The sequence below is a fragment of the Mesocricetus auratus genome, unplaced genomic scaffold (genome assembly GCF_017639785.1).
Source record: "Mesocricetus auratus isolate SY011 unplaced genomic scaffold, BCM_Maur_2.0 Super-Scaffold_100027, whole genome shotgun sequence".
In the NCBI taxonomy this organism is placed as follows: Eukaryota; Metazoa; Chordata; class Mammalia; order Rodentia; family Cricetidae; genus Mesocricetus; species Mesocricetus auratus.
In genome coordinates this window covers 1,673,093-1,681,833 of record NW_024429208.1, presented here as the reverse complement: position 1 = coordinate 1,681,833, position 8,741 = coordinate 1,673,093, and the positions used below count along the sequence as shown (strand labels likewise).

General features: G+C 42.3%; 1 pseudogene; it reads left to right on the top strand.

The window, feature by feature from the left end:
* The first annotated feature begins 547 nt into the window (after nucleotides 1-547).
* LOC121134325 lies at nucleotides 548-4,946 on the top strand (annotated as a pseudogene).
* Nucleotides 4,947-8,741: the final 3,795 nt, after the last annotated feature.

Here is an 8,741-nt window from a genome sequence, read left to right as displayed (position 1 = left end):
TGAGAAGCTTCTGTAAGGCGAAGGACAGTCAACAAGAGCAAAAGGCAGCCCGCAGAATGGGAAAAAATATTCACTAATCCCAGAAGGCTGATCTCCAAAATTTATAAATGACCTAAGAAGCAAGTCTCCAAAACACCAAAAAATCCAATTAAAAAGTAGGGTACAGAACTAAATAGAGAATTCTCTATGGAGTATCCTAAAATGGCTGATAGACACTTGAGAAAGTGCTGAACATCCTTAGCCATTAGAGAAATGCAAATCAAAACAACTCTGAGATATCATCTTACTCCTTTCAGAATGGCTAAAATCAAAAACGACAAGGACAGTTTATGCTGGAGAGGATGTGGAGAGAGGGGAACACTCCTCCACTGCCGGTGGGAGTGCCAGTTGTACAGCCACTTTGTAAATCAGTACAAAGATTCTTCAGGAAAATGGGACTCAGTCTACCACAAGACCCAGCAATCCCACTCTTAGGCATATATCCAAAAGATGCACATTCATACAACAAGGACGTCTGTTCCACTATGTGCATAGCAGCATTATTTGTAATAGCCAGATCCTTCATGCAACCTACATGCCCCACAACTGAAGAGTGGATAGAGAAAATGTGGTGCATTTACACAATGGAGTACTACTCAGCAGAAAAAAAAAACAATGGAACCCTGTACTGGTTTTATAGGCTAAAACTCGAGAACACTTTTATTCTGTCTTTGCCACATTGCTCTAAGTAATATTTTTAATAAAATAATGAAGGATACTAAATAGGTAGTGAGAACATCTATATTCTATTCAATCACATATAAATACTATATTAGAAAAACATAGGCTTATGTATTATTAAACTCAATGTTTACTCATTCAGTAACCTGAGTAATACTGACTTGTAATATATATGTGGTCGGAGTAGTTTTAAGTTATTTAATTATGTCTGGGTTGGAATTCTCCAATACCATGCAGCTCTTGTTAAGAATTATAGGTTATCCTTCTTTCAAACTGAATTCTTCAGCCATTTAAAAAAAAAAGGTGGGCCAGGCAGTGTTGGCACATTCCTTTATTCCCAACACTCAGGAGGCAGTTCTTGCTCATAGAAGAATGCTTCCCATATTTATACTTCTAGCTTGGTGCAGATCATAAGTTCACCTGTAGTAAAACCTCTGCTTTCCCATGAGCAAGGAAACACAATGGCCCATTGTACTGGGATGACCCTGCCTCACTCCAGCCAGTTACTTAGGTGTTTGAAAGTAAAACACAGGTGGGAGAATTAGCCATGGAAATGGTCATGCAAGGAGAGTTATCCTGAGTTACCTGAGTCAAAGTGTCTTACCAATTCCCACAAGGACCTGACTTTACTTCCTGTCCAGTTTTGGTTCCAGAAAAGAATGGAAGGCCTTGAGAAGTGCACATATGGAACTATAGCCAAACGTAAGAAAAACCAAGGTCATAAAGTAATAAAGAATGGGAGTCACTGTTCTTTATCCCACCTGTTTTGTCCCAAAACAGGGTCATACATCCAGGTAACAACAACAACAAAAAGGCCATTGCTGTTTGTTCCCCATGTCTCCAAATCTCTTATGTCCAAGCCACTGTTGTTTTCATGTACACAAATGTACATATACATGCACATGTGCTCACATATGTGCACCCACCTGCACACGTGCACACAGAAGCACACACACATGCTTGCAAACACACACATGCATACACACACGCTCACATGCATGTGAACACACAAGTGCATGCACACATGCATACACACATGCTCACATGCATGTGAACACACAAGTGCATGCACACACACACACACTCCACTGTGACACTCTCCTCCACACAATGTGGGGAAATGTGACACCAACATGCATCCAGAGTTCCAAGGGCTGAAACTAAACAGTGATAAAATTTCTCTTTCTACCCTCATCTCCTCTCAACTGTCCAAAAAAAGAAAGAAAAGAAATAGAAGAGGAACCCCTAAATTTACTATTTCTTACAGAACACCCCAGAACACCAAGGGAGAGACAGAGTAAAAGGAGTAAAACAGATTTTAATGAATTTGTCTTCTGTGTTCCTGAGAATTGAGCCCTGAGCTCACACCTGCTGGATGGACACTCCACTACTGAGCCACACCCTCAGCTTCCACAAATGACAGATTCTTAGGAGTCTATAGTGCACTTAGTATTCATTTGGACTCACAAGCCAGTACCATATCCTCAGTCCTTCTATGCTGGAGATTTGAGCTCTTGGCTTCCTGGGGTTCCTCCAGCACACCTGGCAAAGAGATGGTCTTTCTAGCATGTCTACTTCTAAGTGTTCATAACCATCTTCTCTTCCACCCTTCTTCAGCAGCCCACTCCATATCATTTCCCAGACTTAACTGGCACCATCACTCATCTCATTTCCCAGTGCCCACTTTGCCTCCTAGGCTACCCAGCTGGCTCTGAGTGTGAGTGGCTGCAGCTCTTCCACCAGAAATAACCTCTGGGGGGCATATGCTGAACACATTGGCACAGCGTGTCTGGAACACTGTGGGTAAAAGCTGTGACTCTGTATTGTCATTCATGACTTCTCATCTCTGCCGTCTTAGAAATTCACACTTATTTCACAACCAGTTTACCCGGGATCTGCCCTGAGCATTCTCCAGGGGCGAGCACAGGGACCTTTTCTTCAGAAATGACATAATTGTTGTGGTCCAGATGGAACAGAGCCTCTCCCTCCTGTGGCAATCCCACCCCGTGCCTGTGTGTTCTAGGATGGGCTCCCAACAGGGATTTAATAAAAGACAAGAACCACCTAAAATTATAGGCAAACAGTTGGGAACATTTGAATGACACCCATTTTCTGGGAACGAGGAGCTATCTGCAAGGACCCACGACATCACAGTCTGAAGAATTGCTAAGTGAGGCACAAACTTTCTCTCGCCCACAGGGAATGGGGAAGCCTGCCAGTTGAGGATACTCCTTGTGGGTAAATCTGGTTGTGGGAAAAGCCCCACAGGGAACAGCATCCTCTGCCGACAAGCATTCGAGTCCAGACTCAGAGGCCACTCCGGGACCAGGACCAGGCAGGCAGAGATGGGCACATGGAAGGGAAGGAGTTTCCTAGTGGTAGACACGTCACCCATCTTTGAGTCAAAGGCCCAGAACCAAGAAAAGGACATTGGAGACTGCTACCTGCTGTGTGTGCCAGGACCCCATGTACTGTTACTGGTGACCCAGCTGGGACGCTTCACAGCCCAGGACGCCATAGCCCTGAGGAGGGTGAAAGAAATGATTGGGGCAGGAGTCATGAGGCACATGATCGTCCTCTTCACCCACAAGGAAGACCTGGCAAATGAGACCTTGCATGAGTTTGTGATCCACACTGACAACCACAGCCTGCGCAGCCTGGTCCAGGAGTGTGGGAGGAGGTACTGTGCCTTTAATAACAGGGCTTCTGGGGAAGAGCATCAGGGACAGCTGACAGAGTTCATGACCTTGGTGAGCAGGCTGCAGCAGGAGTGTAATGGCTCTTTCCACAGCAATGACCTCTTCCTTCATGCCTCTGTGTTCCTTAGTAGTGACAGCAGTGAGCACCAGGAAGCCTACAGGTGCTACCTGGCCAAGGTGAGGCAGGAGGTGGAGAGGCAGAAGCAGGAGCTGAAGGAGCAGGAGGGCAGCTGGGTGGCTAAGATGCTCTGCAGAGTCAACACGTGCATGGGCTCCAACATCACAGCAGCCACCCTTCTTATTGTGTGAGGTTTGATATTTATCGTCATTTTAATTAGCTTGTATATTTCCCGGGGGCACTGAGTCTTTTCAGGGGATTTCCACCATCAGCCCCTCCCCCAGTGTTCTCCACCTCTGTCCATGCTGGGCACCTCAGTTCCACTCTCATTGATTCCCTCAAGTCAAACTCGCCAGTTTTCTTCTAAGTAACATTGTGTAAATTGCCAGGTGCTGTGAGAGTTACAGCAGGTGACAACTAGTGTTCAGATGTCAACCCACCGGAGGAATGGTTATCTGATGGAGGTTAATTGTTGGGGGATGTCCTTCTGTATGTATGCTTCTCTTATTGGTTGATGAACAAAACTCTGTTTGGCCAGTCAAGGCAGGAAGATAGGCAGGACTAGGACATATGAGGGCATTCTGGGAAAGGTAGTCAGAGAGAGACAGCAAGCATGCATTGGGAAGAATGGATGCTCCAGCTGTTCTCTGATAAGATAAGGCCATGTAGAAACACATAGATTAGTAATTAGGGTTAATAATTAAGAGAGAGCTAGCCAATAAGAAGCCCTCGCCACCAGACAATAATTTCATAAGTAATATTGCATCTGTGTGTTTATTTGGGGCTGAAGCGGCAGCAGAACCTGGCATGACAAGAGAAACTCTGGCAACGGTTAAACCTGTCCAGAAAAGGCCTGCAGGACCATTGACTCTAGAAACTTGTTCGATTTTGCTAAAGCAGCTTGATGTGTCACCAATACCTCCATTGTAGTGTGTGTGATATACATACATAATTTCATGATTGCATCTCAATTTTATGGGAACATATATATGTGGGTAGTTAGATGACTTTTCATTTATCTGTATAGTTTTGATATATAGAATATATAGTAGGGCATGCTTCATAACTACATCTATTTGTCCCATGAGTACTGTAGATGCTTGAAAACCTGCTTTGTTCCTTTTGACTCATATTAACTACACATGATTATCTCACTTTTTCTTCAAAGCAGATTCAAACCAGAATAAGCAGAACATAAGCTTAAAACTACAGCATGCTCAAGATCAGAGTCATAGACGTCCAACCAAGGTTACTAAGGAAAGCATACCAATTCTTTGCTTGCCAGTCTTGTTAACAAGAGACCTGTTTATGTCTCAAAGCTCATCTCACTGTAGCTTTCCCCTCTGGTCATGGTCTCACTTCTGTAACCTTGGACCTTTGAGTTGTCATGGCAATAGATCAACTCACTATCCCTTGCCCTAGGAATGTGCTTTTGACCAATCAGAGGAAACTTTTGTATTTTCTTTATTGATTCAAGCCTACTGATAGAAATACAGTTTTGAGACTAGAGAGAGAAGAATCGAGGAGAAGAAGCTAGGAGAAGTTAGATGTAAGACAGGAGAATTAAAGTAGAAGCAAGAGAATCAAGAGGCTGTGAAAGTCAAATCTCATGAACAAATGGGAGCTCAAGGACCGCAGTCTGACAGCTGGGGAGCCAGCATAGGACCTAACGAAGCCCCCGAACATGGATGTCAGTGCGGAGGTTAGGGCAGACTATGGAGCCTCTCAGAGTGGAACCATAAATGGACTTTGAGAACCCATGGAGGGTTACTGTCTCAGCCTAGATACATGGGGAAGGGCCTAGGCCCTGCCCCAAATGATGTGACAGATTTTGATGATCCCCATGGAAGCCCTCACTCTCCCTGGGGAGTAGATAGGGACTGTAGCAGAGAGAGGGGTTTAGTGGGCTACATGGGACGATTGGAGGGAGAGGAAACTGGGATTGATATGTAAAATAAGATTGTTTCATATATATATTCTTTCATATATATATATGAACGTAAGGCTCCATCATCTCTGCAACCCCAAGAAAGAAAAAGTTCAGTGTGTGTGAAGCAGGGGGTTCTGAACGTATAGAAGAGAATGATGTCAAGAGGTTTGGGCATGAGTAGGGAACTGAGTGAAGAGGTTATATGAACACTGTAGGTCTCACCCCAGGCAATACAAGATCAGCAGTAAAGAAACACAGGAACCAGAAAGTCTAAGATCAGTGATAAAAAGGGCCAGAAGATGAGTATCTTGGGCTCGGAAGACTGTATAGTGGACAGCATAGCCACTCAAGGACACATGCAGGCAAAAGCCTCTATGATCAAGAGACTGTGTTCATAAAATTTGATGAGCACTGAATTTTAAATTACATATAATTTTCATGTGTGAAGCTATAATAACATCATTCTCCTGAATTCTTCAGCCATTAAAAAAAATAATGAAAGGTGGGCCAGGCAGTGGTGGCACATGCCTTTAATCCCAACGATCGGGAGACAGAGGCAGGCGAATCTCTTTGAGTTCAAGGCCAGCCTGGTCTACAAAGCTACACAGAGAAACCCTGTCTTTAAAAACAAAAACAAACAAACACAACAACAAAAAAGGTGAAAATGAGTTGAAGAACTGGCTCAGGGGTTAAGATCACATAGTTGTGTTCTAGAAAACCAGAGTTTGAATCACAATATCCACACCAGGCAGTTCAGAGCAGCCTGTGATTCCAACTCTGGGTGAACCAATGCCCTCTTCTGGCCTCCACAGGTACTGCACTCACATGTGCACACTTCCATACAGACACACATCTACACACACCAATAAAAATAAAGTTAATCTGTTCTAAAAATGTGAATATCACGTTGGAAAGATGGATTTGGGATGGAGGATATAGTGCCTGTAAATCACGTGTCCATATCAAACCCAAGATCAGTGGTGCACATTTGTAATTCCAGAACTGCAGGGAAAGGGAGACAGGTGGACACCAGGGCCTCTCTGGCCAGTCACTCTATTGGAAAAGGCAGCTACAGGATCAGTGAGATAAATGCCTTGGAATAAGGCTATCCAAGGAAATGAAAGAACTCTGCAATGAAAATTGCAAAACAGAGAAAGAAACTTAAGGAAACAGAAGATGAAAGGGTTGATCATACTCAAGAGTTGGAATAATTAATATTGTGAAAATGTTAATATTGCCAAATCCAACCTATAGATTCAACATAATCTTTGTCAAAATTTCAGTGTCATTCTTCAAAGAAATAGAAAAAAATCTTAACATTCCCATGGAAGAAAAGAGATTCCAGGTAGAGTAATATATAGAGTAATTCTGAGAAAAAGAGCAATGTTAGGGGGTATCACCAACCTGATTGAAATTATATTGCAAAGGCATAGTAACAACAACAATAATACCCCCACCAAAACCAAAAACATGGTATCAGCATAAAATCAGATATACACATCAATGGAATAGAGGACCTAGACAAAAACCTGTAGTTGCTGGGTTTTTTTTCTTTACTCTTTGGGGAATCCACCAGCCAGCTCCCAAATAATTATATAGAGACTTATTTTTTGTTAAGAATGTCTGGTCTTGGCTTATTTCTAGTCAGCTTTTCTTTTTTCTTTTTTAATACTTTATTCATTTTTATTTTATGTGCATTGGTGCTTTGCCTCCATGTATGGTTGTGTGAGAGATTTAGATCTTGGAATTACAGACAGTTGTTTAGGTGCTATATCGGTGCTGGGAATTGAACCTGTGTCCCCTGGAAGAGCAATCAGTGCTCTTAATTACTAAACCACCTCTCCAACCCCAGCCACGTTTTCTTGACTTAAATTATCCCATCTACCTTTTGCTCTGGGCTTTTTTCTTCTGTATTCTGTATACCTTTCTTTCTTTATTACTTCAAGGCTTGCTGTGTAGCTGGGTGGCTGGCCCCGGCTTTCCTCTCTCCTCCTTTTTCCAAATGCCTCCCTCTTCTCTTTTTCTCCTTCTATTTGTTCTCTCTGCCTGGCAGCCAGTCCATCCCTCTCCTGCCTAGCTCTTGGCCATTAGACCAATTAGGCATTTTAAATGGGCAAAGTAACACAGCCACACAGTTAAACAAATGAAACATAAAAGAACACATCTTTGCATCATTAAACAAATATTCCACAGCATAAACAAATGTAACACATCTTCAACTAATATTCCACAACACAAACTCACACAGGTATAACCATGTCACTTTTGACAGAGATACAATAAAATACATAATAAAAGATAGCATCTTTAACCAATGATGCTGGAAAAGCTGTGTGTCCTTGTGTAGAAAAATAAAGTCATATCCCTGTCTCTCAATCTATGAAAATCAATTCAAACTGTATCACCTTGATTTAAGAACTGAAACTGTTGAAAGAAAAAGTAAAGAAAGTACTACAAGTTTCAGGTAAGGAGTTTCTGAAAGGGCTCTACTTACTCTGGAAATGATGCCAACAATTAACACATGGATTTTTATGAAATTCAAAAGCTCAGTACAGTATTAGAAGCAACTCACTGAGTGGAGACAGCCTTCATAGTGAGGAAAAAACCTTCATAGACAATTCTTCAGTACATGAGACTGGATGTCTCAGCTGGTCTTGAGTATAGACTGGGATTCAGAAGAAGCAGGCTATAATACCAGTGAACAAATGGACTTGCTAGGTGAGCAACAGGCCTAGCAGACAAAGAGAGTGCTTCTGTTTTACATGTCCTTTATATAGGATGCTAGCAGAAGGTGTGGTCAAGATTAAAGGTGGTCGTCCCAACTCAAAGATCCATATTAGATCTAAATTAAAGAATTTAATTAAGAAAAAAATCCCTCATCGGTGTGCCCAGCAATCTGGGTTTCATTTAATTATACATGTAGTCAAGTTGACAACAAAGAATAGTCAACATAGGCCTCAAAAGGAATGCCTAATGACATAATCTTAGAGTCTTTGGTGGATCAAAACACTTTTTGGATCAAAACACTTTTGGGAACTAATGGATTTCTAGATACCCCTCTACATATGAAAGTGGCTAGAGACCAACTTAGGAAGAAACACAAATAAATAAATTTTGGGTCCTTTAAGTTCTGATATCAAATGTCACAACCCAGCATTTACCACCAGTAACTTCTTTTCACACTGAAAATGCTTTTAGCTCCAGGAAACAAGCTGTGGTACTTTTTGTCTGTCCTTATGATTATATCACATGTACCCATTTCCTTTGGGTCAAC